The sequence below is a fragment of the Cyanistes caeruleus genome, chromosome 1, assembly GCF_971803275.1.
Source record: "Cyanistes caeruleus chromosome 1, bCyaCae1.hap1.1, whole genome shotgun sequence".
Lineage (NCBI taxonomy): Eukaryota > Metazoa > Chordata > Aves > Passeriformes > Paridae > Cyanistes > Cyanistes caeruleus.
This window is the reverse complement of record NC_141701.1, coordinates 95825643-95849275: the sequence shown is the minus strand read 5'-3', so window position 1 is coordinate 95849275 and position 23633 is coordinate 95825643.

Below are 23633 nucleotides of genomic sequence, written 5' to 3'. Positions count from 1 at the left end.
CACAAGCATAAACAGCACCAGTGGTCTCACCTTGTTCGGCTAATCAGGGTGAAAGTGTATTATTCAGAAATATATGTGTATGTATCATGTGGATTCCTCCAGTAGCTGACCTTAGATACCCAGTCTACCCCTGGATCCACAACATGCCCCACTGCTGTACCCTGGGCAGACAAGCTCCCAAGACTTACAACCCCACTGTAGTTGCTTGTCATTCGTCACCCACAGACACACACCATCATCTGCTGGTACCTGGATCTCTGGTCTTCTCAGCTGCTGTATCCTCACAAATGAATCCCTCTCAAGGGCTGGTACAGACCTCCTCACTCACGTGCACCAGGGTTCTCTCAGTAGCTGGGCTTAGACGTGCAGTCCATCCAGTAACTGGCTGTGGATCCCAAGTCACCCAGTTACTGGCATCTGGACACACCATTCCCCAGACCCCATAGTCCCACTCCAGCAGCTGGTACAGACTTCCTTGCACACAGCAGCACATAAACATGCACACTGTGGATCTCTCCACATACAAATATCAAACAAATATCTTAGGCTCTCCTTCCAGCCTGGATCACTGTTGTCCCCAGCTTCCTCCCACACAGGTACACATGCACAGAGACATCTGCAGTCTCTCAGCTGTTCTTCAGATTTTACATCCTCTCCATCAGTTGGCATGGACTTTTTGGTCCCTTTGGAAGTCATCTTCTCCAGTTGCCTTACTTCCAGAGACATACTTCCTTCCCAAGCCTCTTAATCTCTTCTCCACCTTGTTTGGCTTGATATTTGCACGGTCACTTGGTTCAATTGTTCGCAGTACAGAAACATATAAACCCTGCTCTGCAGTGCAGTTGTTGGTGCTTGTTTTTATTCACTCCAGTCCCTTCAGTTGATGACTCTGCTGATTTGCAAGCCCTATAATCCCTTGTCTGATTTCAGTTGCTGACTCTTAGACATCCTTACAATCACATCAACACAGAACAGAGTCCACTCATTTAGGAAAGTAGTTAGAAATGGAATTTAGGAAGAAGGCAGGACAGCAGGTGATCATCTGGTATGGGTCATGGCCTGACAAGCATACTGCCCAGCAACCTGTTTATACATGGGCAACCACTTTTGTCCTCCTAGCCCTCTATGATCCATTTTCCTCAAGTCAAGATAAGCCATCCCTTCCTCTGCCTTTAGTTTTGTCCCCTACACCAGCCAAAATATGTTTTGTACAATCCTAAGACTCCTTGAATGTCAGGGGAGGTTCAGACATGATACCTGGAAACATTTCTTTACCAAGAGGATGGTCATACCCTGGAACAGGTCTTCTGTAGAGGCTGCTGATGCCCTATGCCTGTCAGTGTGTAAGGCATTTAGAAAAGTCCTTAAAAACAAGCTTTAACTTTGAATCAGCCCTGTTGCAATCACACAGTTGGACTTGATGAATATTCTATTCTATTCTATTCTATTCTATTCTATTCTATTCTATTCTATTCTATTCTATTCTATTCTATTCTATTCTATTCTATTCTATTCTATTCTTCTATCCCATCCCACCCCACCCCACCCCACCCCACCCCACCCCATCCCACCCCATCCCATCCCATCCCATCCCACCCCACTCCTCTGCATCCCATAGTGTGTCTTATACCCTCTAGAGAGTGTTGCCTTTTGCCCACCATGGAAATGAAACTCAAGGTAATTTTAGTAAGGAGGCAATATAAAAAGGGATCTTTATTTGAAAGCCTTCAGGGGCAGTTATGGAAAGATGTCCACAAAACCCACTCCCCCCAGAAGTGAGTGCGTTTTAGGAAATTAGCATAATTAATAAAAGCACCAATTAGGACAAGTGGTCTTGCAATTCCACACCCCCCCCCCGCCCCCCCAGGTCAAGCCCTTTCTCTGGAGCCCCCTGTTCAGCACTAGCTGTACCTTTTCCATGAAAATGTATCTCAAAGAGTTGTTTTCTGCCTTGGTTCCCAGGAACAACCAAGATAGAATGGAGCCTGGTACCTCCCAGGGCTTGGAGCTCTGGAATTTGTTTTGTCTCCCTGCTTAGGAAAAGGCCATGGAAATTAATGGGAAAATTACTTACTAATACAATAGATGATAATGTTACAAATATATGGGCAAAGAATACAGAGAACATAGAAAAAAAGGCAAAACCCAAATGGCATCAATAGTACCCCAGACTTCAACCCCTAAGTTTGTCTGGAGAGTCTTTCCAGACTAATCTGGCATGTTTCAGACCCAGATAAAGACCATCAGTTCTCTTTTGTGAAGCTCCTGAGAATGGGACAGGGAATCTTTTTTCTGAGTTACCCATAAAGATGAAGGTTCCCCTGCTTGATATTGTTGTTCTGTACCAAATTTAGAGCATGAAGATGAGCTTTTTATCAAAGAACCTAACAACACTTAATTTCTGGTCATACTCTGAAGACCCCGTATTCTCTGATGGAGAGGATTTTAGAGATTCTGTTGTTGAATTTAATTTAGCAATTTAATTTAACTGAATTTAGTAATTTAACTCCTAGTCCTGAAGTTATAGTGTTGAAAATGTAGCATCATGAAGTTTTGACAAAGGTAAATGAGTCACACAAATAAATCAGTGATACCTCAGGGCATATATGTGCTGCCAACCTAATACACTCCTTTCCACCCTTCAGTTCACAGTCTATCAGGTACCTCCCTCACAAGTGGCCAGGACAGAGATGAGACAAAATGCTGGTCACTTTATTTCATTCTTTCAACTGCTGTTTGTTGTTCAAGATGCTTGTCTTTTACATCTCCTAAACTAATTTTTAGGAAATTCTAGTATGAAATCACAAATACCCATTATTGGATTATCTGTATTTGGGTTACATGACAAGGTTTTGGTAGCAAGCAGGCTACAGGGGTGGCTTCTGTGAGAAGATACCAGAAGCTCCCTCTGTGTCAGAAAGAGTCAGCTCCAGCTGGCTCTGATGGACCTGCTGCTGGCCAAAGCTGAGCCTGGTGGCAGCACACAGTGACAGTGTATTTAACAAGGGGAAAAAAATGATGCACAACAGCAGCTGACGGGTTAGAGAATGGTACAGACAACTATTCAGACCCCAAGGTCTGGAGAGGAAGAAGGAGCAGGAGGAGGTGCTTCTGACACAGCAAGAGAGATTTCCCTGCAGCCTGTGGTGCAGCCCATGGTGAGGCAGCTGTGGGCCTGCAGCCTGTGGAGCAGACATCCACCCTGCAGCCTGTAGAGGAGACATAGAGATATGTCCAAGCAGGTGGATGCTCCCTGAAGGAACCTGTGAACCAAAGAAAAAAAAGCCCATCCCTGAGCTGGCCTCTGACAGCACCTATGAGCCCTTTGAAAGCAGCCCATGATGAAGCTGGTTTTCTGGCAGGACCTGTGACCCCATTTGGGAACCCACACTGGAGCAGTCTGTTCCTGAAGGACTGCACCCTATGGAAGAGACTCACACTGGAGCAGTTCATGAAGGGAAGGACCTGTGTTGTATAATTTTGTGAAAGACTGTCTCCCATGGGAGGCACCCCATGCTGGGGGAAGAGCATGAGGAGGAAGGAACAAAGCATTGTGAACTGACCCAAACCCCTATTCCACATCTCGCTGCACTGTTCAGGAGGAGGAAATAAAGAAGTCAAGAGTTAAGTTGAGCCCTAGAAGGGAGGACCAGTGGGAGAAATATGTTTTAAGGTTTGTTTTTATTTCATATTATCCTACTTCTGATTTGCAATAAATTAAATTAATTTCACCACACTGAGTCTGTTTTGCCCATGATGGTTATTACTGAGTCATATCCTCACCCTTATCTTGACCTGTGAGCCTTCTGTCACATCCCCAGTTGAGGCAGGGAAGTGATAGTGGGATTGGTAGGCACCTTGCAAGCTAGCCAAGATCAACCCAATATATAATCATACTACCTTAATAAAGTAATGCAACTTTGGGTTCATCTTAATCCTGTATGGAAATTAACTACTTCCATATTTTAAAGCAAATTTTCCAATTCTTCTCTGTCTGCATTTATATTTATTTTTATTTTTAGCTCAAGAATGCTGTTGTTGGTTCCTATGTGTGCCTTGGACATTTTTCAGAAAATGAGATAATGTGACATGTATGTTGTGGATTTCTACAGTACTCAGTACACTTATGTTACATAATACAATTACACTGTTACGAATAATTCCTGAGAGTTCCCAGAAGCCCTCTCTCATCCTTGCACAAAGAGTGATTTTTCTCAGTCCAGAGGAGAATCTATTCAGTTGCACACTGATGAGACAGTAGTGCTCTGGCACAGAACAGGGCCTCGCAGAAAATCCGGAGAGTAGTCCAACCCTTGATTATCTCGGTCTCCTCAGGAAGTCTATTCTCTCACAAGAGAAAAGACCCTTGACCACAACCTGGAGATCTCACTATCTTATCCTAAGATTAGCTGCATTTCCCCAGGAGGTTAGTACAGCTGTGTTTGTAGGCTGTTGCTGTGCACGAAGGATACCATCTTTTCTTCTTGGCACAGGCCAACTGTGTGGGCTCCCATGAGACTTGACCTGATGATTTTTCAGTGTGACATAGCATTTTAAATTCTCTTTTGCTCTATTAAACAGACTAAATGACTGATCAAATGTCATTGTCTCTGGCACACCCTTGTGAAATACTCCCAAGCTGCTGCAGCAGTAATGCATATCCTTAGAACCCAGGAATGGAGCGGAGTGCTGGCATTGCCTATAACCTCAGTCCCACTGGGACCTTCAGAGTACAAAATTCCTACAAGCTGCTGTTTAAGGATGAACTTTCTTGCCTCTGGTCTGATGGCAATAGATGTCTTTCTGCATCTCTACATGATGTCTAGATGTCTTTCTCTTGCTCTACATTTTCCCTTTCCAGAGCTACATAGTAAGAAAAATACTACCAGATCTCATGTTGAATTTGAGAATATTACTGCTTTTAATTAACACTACAAAAAGAACACAAATCTATTAAAAATAAAACTGTACATATTTTCCTACTTCATTCTCTTCATCAACTAACATATCACTTCTTCTGTTTCAAGACAAAGTCTTCTGAGAGGGATGCAGGTCTTGTTCCTGCATTTGACACAGCTTCTTTTCAAGCTTCTATACTTACTTCTTATTTCTGTTATTTCTATGTCTATCCTTATATGAATTTTCTTCAAAGGTTTTGTTATTTTAATTTTAATTTTTTTTTTCTTGCTATTTCTTCCTTCCTTGCCTGGTTCTCCACAAGATACAGAATTCTTTCCTGCTTAGACATCTCTTTTGCTAATACATTAAACCAGTTCCATCAGAGCTGGAAAACTTTGTGGCCAGCATTAGTTCCCAGATTGAGAGACATGGGATGTAACGTTGACAAAAGGGTAGATTACATAAATCTTATGTTACTCAGTTAATCAGAACATCAGAACATCAGAAGACACATCCTGTCTTGAGCCAGAGCTAGTAAAGAGTAAATAAAAGGATTTCTTGAGCCATCAAGCCTGGGTAGGGAAATGCATCACCAAGATCACATAATTATTATAAAAGGTCACTTTAGTTCACTTGTAAATTTCAAATATGATAAGTTTGAATCAGAAATTTGTGTGAATCAAAGAGCATTAATTTGGTTGAAACTTCCAGTGAAATTTGGAATAATTTTGAAATGCCTAGTATTAACTTCATTTAGAAAAATAGAGGTTGTTCAGCTTTTTCCTTGTTTTAACCACTTCTTGGAATAGTTGCAGAAACTAAAAATCCATCAAGCCTACCTCATCTTGTGAAAATGTCATCTTATCAATATGTCATACAATGTTATACACAGTCAGTTTATGTAAAGGTATGTGTATAGTTGTAGTCAGTCAGCTGTAGCACAGGAGGGCAAAATTGGCTACCTGCCAGATACCCACTAGCAGTACAAATGTATTTCTAAATATATGAAATTGCAAGGAATATTTAATTGCATGAACAGTGTGCCAGAAGTTCAAATCAATAGCCAAGCATAAAGAGCCATTCTCATACACAGAAAGTTTGAATTAGAACATTCTGTATTTTGCTATATGCAGTCCTGTAACTTTATATAGAAGCTAATCTGATTGTATTTAGGGAAAAAGGACTGCTCATCACTTTTACTAAAATATAAATTATTGATAAAATCATGCAGATATGAAAGCCAGACTGCAGGAGATGTGCACATGTATTAACAAAATGACTGGATCACAGTACTGGATAACAGTACAGAGCATAGTCCAGCAAATTTCCAATCCTTCCATCCAAAATTGCAATGAAAAGTTAAGTTTCAATCAGAGCTTCAGAAGCTGGAAAGTTTTAAACACCCTTTCTCACTCAGTCTTCTCTGTTGCACATAAACCCTTTTTGGGAGAACTCATCACATGATCTTTCTCTCAGACAGAATGCTGTTCCAACTTCTATTACATTCTCTTCCCCAATGCCCTTCCAAAAAGTGAAAACTAATGAAAAGTAGGACAATGTGAAACAGCCATAGGAAAAGACAAACTTTGCAGGACATCCAATGCTTTGGATCACAATTTAAGAAACATGGATTCCAGTAGTGTATTTTGTACAGGCTTTCCAAGGAGAAGCTATCAACATTCTCAGTTTCCCTCTGCACCCATTTTACTCACATAAATTTGGGACAGTCCATTATGAAGTAACATAGAACAACATAGAATATTGTAGCACAAAGTCATATTTAAAAGGAAAAAAAGTCTTACTGGGGAAGCATTCAGGCATGTAAAGGTTATGACGAGACAGATCCTTCATCCACTGAATATCTTAACTTTATGTGAAGTGACTCTGCAGTTAAAACCACTGACTTTGTACTTAAAGACAGCACATTCAAAAGCCCATACCACTGAGCCATCTGTAAATATCTATATTCTATATAATTTCATACAATGGACAAAGACTAAAATATTTGCTGAAATCTTGTTAATTCTCTGATTTCTTTCTTCCTCAGTTAATCACTGGAAAACATTTTGTTGTCCCTTTTTGGTAGTTTATTCAATGTATCATGTATAGTCCCCATTTCACTCCATCTTTGTTAGCACAGCACTTTGAATTTCAGAGCCCTAAAATACTTTTAGGCGGGGATATAAATCACACTTCTCTTTTTGACAGGAGGGGAAATGGCCAGGAGGTGGACATCAGAACTGCAGAGAGGATAAGCTTCAGTGAAGCCTAATACCTAAGATTCAGTAGCACAGTTAAGATGGTAAAAAAGCTTGATGGAAATGGCCATGCCATGCTGTTACCTTAGCACAAGGCTTTTTCAGCACTGCTTTGCCTTAGGTGACCCACATTCTCAAATGCTTCAGGGAGAGCTGGGAAAGTCAAAATGAAAGAGGAAATCTTTAGCAAGACTGACCACAGAACAGAAGCTTGCTGAAGAGGTACTTGAAGTAGTTAGATGCTGGACTCGGAGATGCTGGGTATTTTTTTGTTACATTTAGCTTTAATCACTTTGTGTCAGCAAATAACAAAATATATTAAACTTTGCTCAAAGTCACCTATTTGTTCATCTCAAATGTTGCTGACTCCCCCTGGCACTGGATTTCACAAGTATTTTCTTTGTGTGAAAGTAAGAATTCTTTTACTGTGACATTTTTTAACAGACATCTGTTAACAAGTGTTCATTGATTGGGAAATGAATTGATAAGAAATGTAGATTTGTCTTAAAACTAAGTGATTGTTATTCAGGCAGCTACCACATGTCATCTTATTTCTTGTCTAGAGAAAATAACATGAGCCTATCCAACAGACTTAGTTGCTATATTTTTATTTTTTTTTCTACTGGTGTTAAGACAAACACATCTTTGTCAGAGCTCATCTGATCAGTGTGAATATGTACTGGCACCATACATGGATTTATTAAGTTTCAACCTAAAATCAACATGTGAAGTTCTAGACCTGCTAAATTTAAGACCTTCATCATTAATATAAAAGGAGGTAGTGTTTGATTTGCAATCCCCTTACTATCATTAAAAAAAGAAAAGTGGAAAATTCAGATTAAAGCCTGAATAAATGAAACCGAACCAAAGCACACCAAAACATAATCTGTTTAGTACTGCTTAGGACTGTGGTTCAACATGAAGCAAAGGGTCAAATACAAAAAGGGTTCTCAAATTCTGAGCTGTTTTTGATTTAGGTCTAATGTCGTATTTGGCCACTTGGTGCTTATTCCTTAGAAGCGTTTGAATAGCTGAGTCCCACTCTTAATTTAGGTCTTCAGCTATTGCAAATAAAAGCCAAGCAACTAGAAAACATGGAGTCAACAGTCAACTAGAGTAAAATCAGAATATTTTCTGGTCAATAATTAGAATTAATACAACAAGGTTTTCTATTAATCAATGGAATTGGAGACTGTTCTTTCCATGCTAAAAGACACAGGCACATGCTCTTTTAAATTTTGCTGAAGCTGATCAAGTTATCCTCATATTCAGGTGTTTAGATTAGACTTCTTCCACTTCTATCACCACTGTAACAGGATGTCTGAGTAGGGTATTTGTCCACATGTCAAACATGTCAAATCTACCTGCTACAGGTAGATTATTTTGTGTCAGGATATGAATGTAAATCCCTGAGGATAGGAAAATGCTATTTCTGCTCTAGGAATGTAAAACTCTTGCGGTGAACAAGAGCAAGTTAGTATAAGGAGGGAAAGAACTTGGACATTAAAATGGGGTTAAATCAGGCATGCATTGCTAGAGGACATTCAAAGCCTCAAATGCTGAGGTCCTTGGTGTTTTTTTTTGGTGGGGGGCAGGGGGAGGCTGCTTTGCTTTTGTTTGTATTTTGTGTGTGTGTGCACATGGAGCAGCCATACAAGTCATGTCAGACAAAAAACAAAGCTAAACTGGAGATCAGGCTTCTCTTAGAATTGTCTCAGATCACATTTGAATGCTCATGGTTGAATGATCACTAAAATGATGTCAGTTGAGTTACTCAGAGCAAGCATGATGTATTTTGTACTTTTATACTGGATGTGTATCTTATTTAGAAGAGCAGTAACTAGTTCTCTGATTGCATCACAGACGTGCAGAAGGAAAATACTTGATGTGCCACAAGGGTAAAAAAAACCTCACTAACATCAACAGAAACCCAGCCATTAGTACATTATTAAACAAAAAACCTTTCAATGTTGGAATTTCATTCAATATGCTCCTACACTCTTTTGTTACAGCCAAAGAACTTCTAATATGAGCCAGAAGAATTAATTTGTCTCATACAGCAAAGAGATGTGAAAATAACTGGAATCAAAGGGGCAACTTCTTCAGGTTTCTAAGGACATCAAAGACCCTAAGGCAGTTGACAACCATGTATTCAAAGCTGCAGTTTAGCAGCTATCCTCTCAACTGAGCTCTGTAAGTCAGTTTCCAAAGCTCTGGTTCTGTGAATTGTTACATTCCCCTGTAAGCTAATGATTCATAAATAATTGGCTTAAAATAATATTGATTTCTTTTATTAAGTAAAAATGGAAACTATTTTTTCAAAGCATTATTTTTCTACCAGTTCGGTAAAACAAAAAAGTGCTAAGTAAAAAACCAAAATTAAATATAAGGGTTAAAAACAAAGCATCATGCACAATAGAGAGAAATCTCTGAAAATTATTTGGCAAAGTTTTACAGTATGTAACATGGTCTACCTTTTTTCCCAACAAAAGAAAACTGCAATAAAGCCACTAAATTTTGCCCTGCCATTCTTCATATATTGAACTACACCCAGAAGAGACTAAAAAAATCTCAGGTTACATAATGACTGTCTCAGAACACCTCTGTCAGGTCATGTCCAGAGTAGTATTTTGTAAAATAAATCAGAGTACTGTGTTTCATGTCCACCAGTCTGATAACCCAGTCTTGTGCTTCCTCTGATAGCAAAAAGGAAAGATGAGAATGGTGATTGATACAGCTTCTTATTTTGGATACTAGTGATTTTTAATTTAATGTAGAACTAGTTTCACAAATAGGTATGTTTTGAAGTAAAACACTTCAGCAGCTAAACTCATGATCTTTTACCTTTTTTTGAGTCAAAGGGGGGAAAAAACAGTGAGTGAAAGAGAGAATTTTCTACTGTACTTCTGGGAGCAACATACAAAGGTAGCATTGCAGAGAAACAGAAACATTGGGACTAGTATGAACCAAGTATGAATGCAAATATGTGAGTGAAAGCAGAGGGAAAAAACAAACAAGTGCTGGTAACACCTAGATCCGTGGGCATGTTTATCCTGCCTGGGAAACCACTTGCTTTAGGTAGAGGAGCTGGTGATGCACATTGCAGCCTGCATGAGCAGGCACAGAGCTGCACTGTGCTATGCTGCACGCCCACCAAGGCCTGCAGGCTGTGCAGTGCCGTGCCCACAGACAGCTCCTGCTCCACCTGCACATCCTTGCCCATGTCCAGCCTTGCCAAAGGAAGTTCTCACTTCAATAACCTTCAGAAGCAGAGTTGCTTACTTGTAAGAACATTATTAAGTATCTTGAAGGACCAAAGAGGAGGAACTTCTGCCCACAGGTCTCCAGTGTACTGTGCCAAAGTCAGCCCAGGGTCCACCTGATGCTGCTGGCATGTGTGCTTCTCAGTGTCTGAAAGGACAAAAAGTTTACTCCCTACCTATATTCCTGGTTTTATTCTGTCTTATTTATTCTCTCTTCTTAAAGCAGCTAATTTCATACTGAGCCTCAGAAAGTGCCCTGCACCTCCTTTCTCACCTCACCCACACTCCAGACCTTGGTACAGAACAGCAGGTCGTCACAGTCTCAGCACACAAACATGCATCTTATTGAGATACCTAATTAGGCAAACAAAGAACAGACTATTGTTAAAAAAGGAGGATAAAGGATAATTAATAAAATAGTAATGCTAATAACACTCAGAGGTAGGACTTGATGAAAAAAATGCAAGATAAGAATCACTGTGAACTTAGAAAGGTACAAAAAGCATATTCAGGAGAACCAGGATATAGTTAATGATAATGAATAATCCAGGACATGTACCAAGGACTTAGTACAAGCAGCCCCTTGTTCTGCTACCTCATGGTTTAACCCCAGCTGGCAACTGAGCATCAAGCAGCCAATCACTCACTCCTCCTCCCCTTGCCCCCACACCACGATGGGGAGGAGAATCAAAAAAACCATAAAACCCCATATGGTAAGAACAGTTTAATAATCAAAATAAATTTAAGCGTAATAGTAATTTATAATAATAATGAAAAGCAAGATAGCAAAAAGAGAGAGAAGAAAATCCAAGAGAAACATGTGATGCACAATCATTCCTCTCCATTCTGATGTCCAGCCCATCTTCCAGGAGTGATCAACCCCTCCCAGCCAGCTCCCCCCAGTTTAAAAACTGCACTTGATGTTCTGTGGTCTGGAATATCCCTCTGGCCAGTTTGGGTCAGCTGTCCTGGCCATGCTCCCTCCCTTGTGCAGCTCCTCACTGGCAGAGCACAGGAAGCTGAAAAGCCCCTGGCTCAGGGTAAGCACTGCTGAGCAATGACTGAGCCATTGGTGTGTTATCAGCATCAGTCTCATACTGAATTCAAAACACAGTCCTGTACCAGATACTAGGAAAAGAATTAACCATATCCCAGCACAAACCAGGACATGTTGCCAGAAGTAATCCTAGCCACACCACTTGAATATACACACCTTGGTTCTTCTGACAGAATGAGTGAAATGTAAGTGGGTGAGCTAAGTGAGATGAGCTTAAAAATAAGTCTCCATCTCATTCTGTATGGTTGTTCACAGAGTTTTCTTACATTATATGCTACATTAATTGGTCCTTCCCTGAAATTTGCCAGTTTAGACATAACAGGATATAATAAAAAACTAGCACATATCTCCAGCCATGGAGACAGGAAAGGAGAAACAGATCTAATTGTGCTATACATGAGGGAGTGTCCCAATTAAAAAAACCCAAAACCACCAGTTTAAAGTCATGGGCCAAAACACAGCAATAATGGTTACACCATCCTCTGCGGGCCAGGAGTATGTCTGGCCATTCTAGTGAACAGGAATAGATTGGAAATCCCAGGCAGTTATTGCATGATACCAGCCACAGTGCCTTCACAGATCTGCTTGAACAAGAAATATAAATATCTCAAGCCATTTCAGATTTACTTCTTTTTTAAATACATAAAAAAACCTTGATAGCACAAGGGAAAGCTGCATTTACAAGAGGCTAGATGCTGCCTGGTATGTACTCCCAAATTAATTTTCTCATTTAACTTACTACTGAATTTCATTCCTAGTGTACTGGTCAGCTTCCCAGTAACCTCCAAGAAGTTCCCTCCTTTGGATCAAATGGGAATACATTAGGGTACAAAGGAGTATCAGATCTCTAAATTGAATTTCGGAGGGAAGGCGAAGTTGCAGTCAGCACACCAAGGCAATAGAGTACCAGAAATCCTGGCTTGAAATGAGAATGAAAAATGGCATGGAAATTAGCACTTTTACAAGAGCTTTTCAGCTTCATGTGAGGATACAGAATGACTAAAATCTCTGTTCTGGAAAACACTGCCTCCCAGTGCCATATTATCTGCCATTGGAAAAATCTATGCTACTTTCTCCTATGAAACTATATCAGAGGTTATGCTGAGTTGAAAGATACACACAAAGATCATGGAGTTCAACTCCTGGTTGGTATATTTAGCTGATTATGCTAATTATTTAACATAATTATGCTAATAAAACTTATTATATACAGTCAAAACTTAGCAATAAAGTCAAAAGCTGTTTTACAGAAGAGTTTACAAAATGCAAAGCACCACCTCATCATTTCTTAGAGGAGCTTGATTTCCACAAGTCTTTCACTTTAAAAATCACAAGAAATTAATTTATAGACATTGTGTTAATAGTTGCTACATTATTTACAGAGGAATTATGTAATGTCTAGTAGAGTTTCTCAGGTGCTCTCCCACACTAGAATTATTCACAAGACTAAGCTTAAAAATAAAGTAAAGTGAAGTTTTAGGTGAGAACAGACAGGGTTATGGAGCCTGTTCTAGAACCACTGCCAAAGTGCTCTTTAGATTGGAAGTGGAATCCCCTCTTCAAATGTTTTTGTACTACTGGAAAGAAAAAGCCACAGTCCCACTTATATCTAGGTCAGAGCCCCGCAGCAACCTGACAGCAGGCAAATCCTCTCTTTGTGGTCAGTTCTGTGGGCTTTTTTTCCTTTGACCCAACTCAGAAGTGATTCGAAAGCACATTATGTCATACTCTAAAGCTGCTGTTCCAACAAACTGTTTGGCTGCCAGTCTGTGACAGTCTGAGTCCTTCCCAAAGGCAACAAAGCAGAGAATATCATCTGCTTCGTCATGCCCTCAGCATACTAATGTTCAGTAATAAAATAAACATACAAACCCATGCTTATTGCTTCCCCACAGAACTCATGAAAAAACACCCACTAAACCCACAAAGACAGCGCTAACTGCAAAGAGAAGGCAACGTTTTTCTCTCACATGTTGACTTGAAGGGGGTTGACAGAGCTCAGCAAAGTTTTTCTGTCATTTCTAAGAACAAAGAACTTGCAGCATGGCACAAATCATAATAATTTTGTCAAAGGTAGTGTGAACAAGAATTTTAAGTAAAAAGTGGAGCTGGGAAGCGAAGAAGTATCTCACATGGAAAAAAAATAGAATGTGCTTGACCACAACAACATCTCTTCAGTTAGACCCACTTGAGGGCTTCAGACTCTTGTACATGATTTATACAGTTCTTTCTAGAACAGCCCTTTATCAGTGGACATTTTTATAATAATGTTCTTACAGAAGTCTGCATAATCTTTCCAACCAGTCCTAGAAGGATGCCTATGAATGTGTTTGAAAAATCTTGGGAAAAAAAGGCAGCAGGTGTGGAGGGGAGGAGAAAAGAAAGTAAACTATCATTTTCAGGATTGCTGGATTTTCACCACAAGAAACTAGAAAAAATAATGTGATATATTCACTTTTCAACCTGGTACAAGTTCTTACCTTGTTTAGCTGGATAAATGTTGGTGTGAAATAAGACCAATTTCTTCCCCTTTAAAATATGGATAGCTGAAGTTTTAGACTTCATTTGAAGAAAGATGTCTTGTTTTTTTAGAACTGTGAGCTTGTTCCAAGATGAAGTACACAGGTCCTGCTTTATAATTTTTGTGCTGGATGTCAGAACAAGCTTGCCATAGGAGGGGTTGCATAGCCAGATTGCCAGAGATATGTGATATCTCTAGCACTGAAATTTTTCAAGACTCAGCTAGGCAAAGCTGCAGCCAACCAAGGTGGTAAATATTCTGGATCATCCAGGCATCTAGTATATTTATAACCTTTTGAAAACAGAACTTTACAAGCAGCAGTTTAAAAAGGAAGAAAATTATAGTGCAGGCATGGGAAGAGAAAATCCCACAAACCAGGGAATTTCACAGAACTGCTGTGTTGGCGCTATGAGCATACAGGAACATCTATGAATACTCTCACACCTAGGGTGTAGTTTGACAAACAATTCCTGATAAGACTACGAACTGGTAATGTCAGCTAATTTTAGCCACATCTGTACAGACAGGAGCTCTTTTGGAATTGAATTTGGTAATTTAACCCCTCTTTTGCCATATGATTTGACACAGAACTGGTTGTAAGCAATTGGACCATTTTAAAGCTAAGAATTTTAAGGAAATTATAGGAAATTAAAACTTCAGTAGCCTTCTTGCAGAACTGCTTAGTTTTTGATGGTGGTTCTTTCAACTCTGTTTTTTCAGATGATTATTTTTTAAAAGACCATGAATACTGGAACTTTAAGAGTGGACTTAAGGTTAGAACATCCTTCTGGTGGAATAGTCAGTTTGGTGTTCCTTGATACTCTTCAAGTAATTTCTGTCAAGCCAGAGAATGATCCTCCTGGACAAATATTTTGCCTCCTCAGAACTGGTCACTTAAATTTTAAATTTACCTTTATATTGCACACATAGAGCTAAGAGAATGTGTGAAGGTCATTTACAGGCATTTTATGTTTATCTAAACCAGGAGATTGATAAGTTACTGATAGTGGTGGAAGCTGGACTCTGTACTAATCCATTAAAGGGTTTTTCTTTCAAGTCCCCACTAAAACAGGGACCATGCTGTTTGGTCATTCATACGTAGGTCACGTTATGACTGTAGCCTGTTATTCATCTCTTCAAATAGGTTTTAGTTGTCCAAACAAATGGAAAATCAAAAGGATCAATGGTGCCCTCTAACCGAGATGTGCTCTGTATGGCAGATGCACAACTACAAACTTAATAACAAGTCTGATATTTTCTGTCCTCTATAGGAGAGTGATCATTTGGAGGCAAGAAACCATCTTAACTCAAGTGAAGAAAGTCACTTCTTGGAAAGTGACTAGCAGATGACAAGCTGCCCCTTAGTTTTTCATTCCTGCCCCCATGCTTGGACACAAGCAGAAAGAAGAAGAAGCACAGCCAAAGAGGCATAACAAACAAATCATTCTCAACAGCCATTTCTACAACACTTACTACTCACGTAAAAACAGAAAAATAACCCTGAGATTGCCTTATCACAAATTATGAATTTGGGGCCAGTATGCTCCCAGAACAGAGGAGCCATGGCAAGGTACCTGGATATTATTCAAAATCTCCTTTTATGATAGTATCTTTCAAAGAATTCTGATTTACTGATGGAAATGCTTTATGGCAAGGCATCAATGCAATGAAAACTTGAGAAACTCACTAAAGCATTTTTAATCGAAGTATCCTCTCCTAAAAAGGCTGACTGCATGTGTGTTTCTCAACTTTATAACAGCCTCAGTCTTGGCACTTCAAAGTTTCAAGTACTGTGCATGTCACTGCACTGAGGGATTGTATAACAAGCCAGGGGATTTACAGCCCAGACTAACAGCAGTTGGATTTCTTTGGGAGTTTAAAGCCCTGTGAGCTGTTCTGGTCCTGACTGGTGGAAGGAAAAGAAAGAATAGCATGTCAGATGCAACTATATATGTAGCCACATAGCTTAGAATACAGACAACAGCTGTACTAATGAGGTCAGGGAAGGATTGATTCAGCTTATGAATGGTAAACAAGGCTTACCATTGAAGACAATGGGACATAATTACCAATTAGAGAAATCTAGAAGCCCAAAGGAGTATTTTGGTAACTTGTGAATAAACTCAAAATATTTTCTCTGACCTCTGTTTGTTTTTTTTTCCTCCAGAAACAGGTGTTAATGTGTTACTTTCTTCCTTTTTGTTGTTTTATATTTTTAGAGCACAAAGCATTGGATTTTTGCAGGAAAAACTCTTGCTTGCTTGCTTTCTGCAGTTCCTACAACACATTTTGACACTGGTTAATCAGCATCATGATGTTTGAGTGAACTGAAGAGGAGCAATCTTCTACAACCTACTAGCATAGGTAAGGGCAATGAGATGTATGATCCAGTTGTCCAGTGACTACGTGGTTAAATGATCAAAGATGCAAGCAGCCAGCCTCGTTCTAAAGAGCAAAAGCTTCCCTTTTCTGCAAAGACATTGTTCTTACAGCAGGAGGTTATCACACTGAAGGACATGTTTCCCCTAATTAAAGTCAATAAAATGAATGCAAGCAAGGCAGGTTTTCATGTCTACCTCTCCAATGAGTCATTCACGGGTTTAGCAGTTCATTAATGAAATCCAACATCTGATGATTACATGAGCTTCATAAGATATTTTTCTCTTAGCATTAATTTTCTGAGCTGGTTTTAATCAGATAAGTAATGAGGGTATAGTCTTTAACCTTGTTGTCAAGAAAAGCAAAGATAGGCAGACCGTAACCATGGGACAGGGTTATACCCTGTGATATCAAGCACCCTAGCAACAGCGATCTACAAACAGCAGCTGGAAAACACATTCTCCTTGCTGTTTCACTGAATTGTTGTGGGGTTTTATACTGAGACTACTGCGTTCATTTAGAAGGATTTTTCTCCTCCCCTCCCCCATGTAAACAAGTCTCATTACAAAGCTCAAAAGACAAATATTTCAGATATAGATGAACAATTTGCACTTGGACTGCTGCCCTGTAACGATGCAACAGAACACAAGGCCTTATCTCTCTTGGATAGGGAGTGATGTCAACAGTAGCTATGTTAACAAAGAGGTCAATAATGACTAGTAAACATACCCCAAACAATTGAGTAAGTGAAGGGTAACCCGTCAGGGGCTGGTGCAGAAGAGAGGCTAGTGCTTTTACAAGGTCTTTTAAAAATTCCTCGTTTATTTGTAACAGGAACACACAAAGCAGGGGCAGACAGTTTGCTGGACTCTTTTTATTAATTATTATAGAGAAAATTTCGTTATCTTTGCATGCATTCCACAGCAATCCAATTCCAGACACTGCTCAGTAGAAAACCCCAACCATTCAGTAGAAAAGACTGTCAAACTGGTCTCTTGGAAGAATAATATACCCAGAAGCATTTTGTGAGAGACAGTATGTGCATACACAAGAGAAAATTAGCATTTCTACTGAACCAGTAAAGGGCAGCTATGTAGAAACATACTACGAGCTAAATAGGTCACAATACAATGCACCAATAAACAGTTCATTAAAAAATCCAACAGAACTGCAACCAATTATCTGTTTGTTTTCAGGTCTCCCTTGAAAAAATTTGTGAAAAAATTTGTTGGCTCACAAATTTTACTTCATGCTTTTGATAAATAATTATTCTTTCTATGGACATTGAAACTATGTATGTTCCCAGAGGTTACGGGGCAAGGTCTACTTTTAAGAAAAATGCTAAGAAAAATGTCAAGGCTCCTCATTGCTGCTCTGATTACAGACTGCACCTGAAGGCTGTGAGAACCATTCATAACAAACAACTTGACGAGTCTCTATTTAAACAAGTATCAACACACATCACAACTGAAAATAACACATCTTCATTTTCAGATTTATCTCTGTCCTCTTTAACACTTTGTCAATTAAATTGTCAATTGTCAGTTGCACTTGCCAGGTGCCTTTACTTATAAAGAAGAAGCAACCTCTAACAGTTGCCACACAAAGATGTTTCGACATCCATATGATACATAGCTTCAAATTGCTGAGCACACCTTAATTCAGCTTTTTCTTGGGTGGGTGTGGTTTAAACTCCTTCTGGAATGATAAAATCTACAAGTCAGTGCTTCCATGTTTTTTTACAAGCCATTCTGCTTTTATCTTGTTTTTAGGCAATATTTTCAAAGTACCAGTAAGTATACTATGACAAGAATCCTGTGAACCAGCTGAAACAAAAAAACCCCAGCTTTTAAAACCAGTACCTACTCCCTCTCAGGATTTTTTAACAAAATTCTTTAAAGGTGCTCATTTACTTCTTGGGTTGTAGAAAACATGAATTCTATTAGTTGAACAACAAACAGATGATTCCATGATGTATTTACTTGAGATACTGCCAGAAATCCATACCTTGCACTAGCAGATCCAACTCACACAGTACATGGGGGGAAAAAAATCAAATAAGAAAAATGAATGCATGAAAAAAATTATCAAATAAAATTTCATTCTAGATGTTGAAAACAAAGACATTAGTATTTTCTAGAAAAGTAATGAAAAGGGAAAGACATTAGAAAATGAAGTTACGCAGGTTTGTTCTTTGTTGTTTTTGTTGTTAATTTTTTAAAAAAAGTTCTTTCTGGAGTAAACTGTGTCTTTAATCTTAGCAGATCCTGCATGAAGTGCTACAGTTAACCAATCATCACAGGTGCTTACAACAAATACTTGCATATGTAAACAAACATCGACAGGAATTTTCAGTTCAGTGAATATTCCAGCCACTTAGAGCTTGGCAGAAAGCCCTGTCAAAGCAGATACAAAGGCTACAAAAAGCAGGGCAACACAGAAAGTACAATTTTTGCTTACGCTCTTATGGTTGTTACAAGACATTAGTTGTGTAGTAATGGTGTAAATATATAAATAGATGTCAAAATGGTGACAAAATTAATTAAACTCCAGACCCTTATCCAATCAAAATGGCTTGAACTGAGAATACTCAAAGCAGTCTGTAACCTACTGACAAATTCTGTGCACGTTGCCAGCACAAAATGTGCAAGTGACTTCTGCACTGTTTGTTCCTCAAAATAGCATTTAACGGGGCCTAATCAGGACTTGCAGATCTTATAGGTTTTGGAAAGCCATAGAACATCAAGGAATTAAATGTAAAGACCCTGCAAAGCAACCTCTTACTACCTTATTATTAGTTTGATACCTCCTGATCTTTTTCACTGGAATATCCACTCGCTCCACCCCGTTCCACTCAGCCAGCAGTTCTTGCCCATGTATGTGGCAAAAGTGACTGATGACAGGTAAAGTGTTGCAAAACCCACTAAAACTTTTAATGCTACAAGGTAATTTCAGTCAACAGTTGGATTTGTTCAAAGGAGGACAATTGTTAAGGAGACTTCCCTGTCTGACCATCCAGGAGCCACTCTGGCATTGCCTAAGCTGGAGCCAAGACCGCTCTGCAATTGCATCCCCCATATTCCCAGTCAGACCAGGTTTCCTTATGGGCTCAAGCCCAGGTTTCCCTTAGCAGAGTCTCTGACTTCTAGATCCTTAAAATAGTTAAATCTTGATGCAGTAACAAATAACAGTTCAAGGTGAGTGCCTCCAAGGAGAAACCCTGAACAAAGGAACCCCTGGTCTTTTATGCCCTCCAACTCTAAGCATGGGAAAATCAGGAGTCATCCTGAAGTGTCTCTGAGTGTCCAGTCACCTGGCTGGGCCACAGGTCCCTGGGCAGGTCATGGCCTCTTGCCTGGATCTTAGGCTTCCACGAAGCTCTAAATGCACTCCTCACTGCTATGAGCATACATGAGCACTAAATGTACTCCTGACCGATAGCAACTCCCCATATTTTAGACATACTCAACAAAGCAAACTCTGCTACCCATTTGGTGGTGGTCTGGCTGCAGACAACAGCCTTTAATGTGAGACACAGATGTACAAATCCATTCCTTCATTCTCACAGCAGTTACTTCCCAAGTTAAAGATCCTGGAACAGATCCCACATGGGTCCCCATTAAGAGCAAGCAAACACAAATATCTACTTCTGGTCCCACCAATTTTTCATCATGGAAAGAGCATCACTTATTAAGGAAACAAAGCTTATATGGCTATGTGATTATCCCCTCTGTTTTACATGAGGTTTTAATGAGACTCAGGAGAGGCTGAAATGGCTCTTCTGGTACTTGAAGTCAAGCAGAGAAACCCAGTATGTATCTTCATAACACAGAAAATTGTTCTCCTTAGTTCCATCACCATAAATAGGACCAGTTGCTCCCTGGCCATCCTTTCTACTATTCAAGCTGTCAATTAATGAAGTGCTCTAATTTAAAAGTACATTTGTACCTGCTCAAAGCTCTTACTTACTAGTAATATCAGTCATAAAAGTGCACTTTCATTTCAGTGTGGGCAAAAATACAGTTTAGGTAAGTGTGCACAAACACACCCACAGTGTATCCCAACACCCTCCAGGCAAAATTTGAGACAGCCAAGACAATTCATATCTTTTACAGAAACCCAGGTTATAAGAAACAAGTTTGGCCACTTCTTTACACAAACATTTCTGATCTCTTGGGGGAACAATGCCCAACTCCCCACAAGCCACATGGAGTTTATATGTGAACAAAACAACACTGAACCAGATTGCAGACTACAAAAGGAACTTTTTCCTCTCAGAATTCTGTTTTCACTACAGAAAAATACCTATGCAAGGACTTGTTGCAACTTGGAGGTTAAAATAGCATGGTCTAGATTGAAAGGACATTACAGAACTTTATGTGTGGGGTCTCCAGAATGAAGACCATTTCCCACATTAAGATTTTAATCTTGAACCAAAGATCTGGAAAGAAGAAAGTTTACTTGCTGCTTTGTAGGAAGAATATGCAGAACCTGTTATAGTTCCACTTTAAATATGTATTTTTAAATACTATCAGAAAAGCAGAGAGGTCAGGTACTCATATGCCAGTGTTTTGATACCTTTACACAAAAAAACTTCTTTATGGCTGTTTACTTCTCATTTTAAAGCAATTGTTCAATTCTGTATGTCTTGGACTGGGCAAAGTAGGAAAAAAATTGATATAAGATGCAACTTCTCTTTCTGAAAAAAAGTAAAAATTGTGAAACATTCCTTCAATTTAACAAAGGAAATTTCAAACATTTGCCAATAACCAGGAGCAAAATAAAGAACTAACAAATAAAGACGGTCTTCTGAGATTAGAAAGATTTTGTTTTGTTGGAATACCTTTGTCGTGAAACAGTCACAATAGATCTAAGAACAGTGTTTTGGAAAATACTCCGGTAGTTAAATTGCTTGCCAAAGCTTATCAATGCCTTTCATTTTCTGTGGTATAGCATGATTTCTTTAGGCTGAGAGGCCCACTGAAATGTCTTGCATAGGCTAAAAAGTGTTTCCAGCCTGTGCTGTACTCAAGGATTGTCTAAACCTTTTCTGCAACACCACAAAATACACCTGTTCCTTTCCCTGCAGTGCTGCTACTGTTCTTTCTAGCAAGAATAACATGAAACCGAATCTAAATTTTGAACACACTTTCTGAATTTTATTCCCATTCTCTTTTACCAGGGTGCAAGAATGCTTTCACATTTTGCCCTCTTCCTCCTGCACTGCAGTTATTGGCACAAGCATCTTTCTAAGCACTGCCACCCACAAGGCCAGTGTTCAGCTTCAAGGCAGCCAAGAACAAGATTTAATCCTGTGTCAAATCATCTTGGTACTGTAGGTACAAGGGGAAAAAACAGACTTAAGCCACTTAATTTTGTGACTGATATGTTTAGCTTCAAGTTCTTTGAAGATGGATTTAACACCCTTCTAACACTTCTCTTGATACCCAGGTGATTTTCCATGCTTCTCTTACCCTTTACAGAGGGTATTTAATTAGAGATATGAATATAGTTCAACAGTTTCAAAACCAGTTTTTTAACACAGAAAATGACTAGACATTCTGTCTGCAGGTTTCCTTTTTAGCTGTACACTTCTAGAAATTATTTCTCAGACAGCACCTAACCTTTTGAAAAGTAAATCTGGTCTTTTCACCAAAATATGGGCATGTCTTTCATAAAAATAAAGTAATTCTCAGTTTGCCAGAGAACCAGTAACATAAAAACTGCCTATCCATTATGTCAATTGTATTACCGCATCCTCATTAAATTGCCTCCAAACTGGCTTGAAGTTTCTTAATGGCCCAGGCAAAGCTGAAGGCAGCTGTTCTAAGGATGAGCAGAATGGGTCTAAATTGCTCCCACAAACAGCAAAAGGAGATGGTGTAATATGAGGCAAACATGTGGCTAAGACTTGGGGTTCTTGGTTTAGTGCTGCGGTTTGGGGGACAAGGATATGAGGACAGGAGGCAACAATTTACTTTTTCCTTACCCTTTCCTTGCCATGTTATATTCCTGTACCACTCATCTCTGCTGTTCTCTCAGCAGCAGGCAAAAGGACAAAGATCAGGAGAGACAAGGAATGCAAAAAAGGTCAGTAATGTTCATTACAAAAAGATATTCAGAGACTGCATTTTTCTTTAAGTTATTGAAGAGGAGTGTAATTGTCTCATGCCTTTTTAACATACAGGAAAAACGGTTGCCCACTAAATCTCTTGCAAAATTAGAAGTTTCAATGGAAGACCTGGACACTTTCCCTCCAAAATACACTTACCTGGTCTCTCCTCACTAGACAAGAAGCTGCAGCATTCGAGGACTAGAACTAGGAAAGTTAATTTACTAATTTACATGTATGCTGAGTGATAACAATCCAGGACATCACGTCCAGTCTGTAGGAGGCTTTTGTTCTGATTTTTGGATTGCTTCCATGGCAGGAAGTTGCTTCAGTTGTTGCATTGGAGTTTTGTCAGAATCACTATAGCAACAGAAATAAAATCTTAAAGCAATTAAGGTTTCTGGTCTTATTAAAAATATTCATTGAGTTATTGTTTCATGCAATGATCACAAAGTTATAATGAGGTCATGCACATGTTTCCTACTTGTTTCATTTCAAAATGCTGCATCAGTTTAAGGAAAGAAAATACAGATTGGTTATTTCTCTGTGCTACGTAAGGTTTTCCTGTAGCACATAGTTGAGAGCAAAAGATAAAGCTAAGCTTCATAAATTTTGTCATAACTTTCATAACTTTTTGTGTTGAAAATAGTTATTTTCTTCCTCAAGCCTAATGTAAACCATATTTACAAAAAGAGTGCTAAACTCTTGAAATTAAAAAAAAATGACAACTTTCAAAAAAATTCTACCATCCCTATCAGGAAAAGAAGTATTTTACCCACTCTGCCTTCAGGTTTTAACAAAGTTAAACCTTTGGAAAACTGGAAGTTGAAAGGGATGTAAGGGAGTAGATTTAAGAGTGAAATTTCATTCATTCTGTTTAATGGAAAATAGAGTACCAGGTCAATTCATAGAATTGGAATTTTGCTTTATATTTACATTTCTATTTAAATATGAACATCAAACCTTGATGTTATTTATATCAAATAACATAGCAACGTAAACTTACAGTTAATTGAAGATCTTGCTTTTTCCTTTTTCCATAAAACATAAAATCTAACAAAATAAAATAAAAATTAAAATAAAAACTTCCTAAACTCCATTCTTTTTCAGTTTGAAATTTCAAAATTTCTCCTTCTTCTAATTA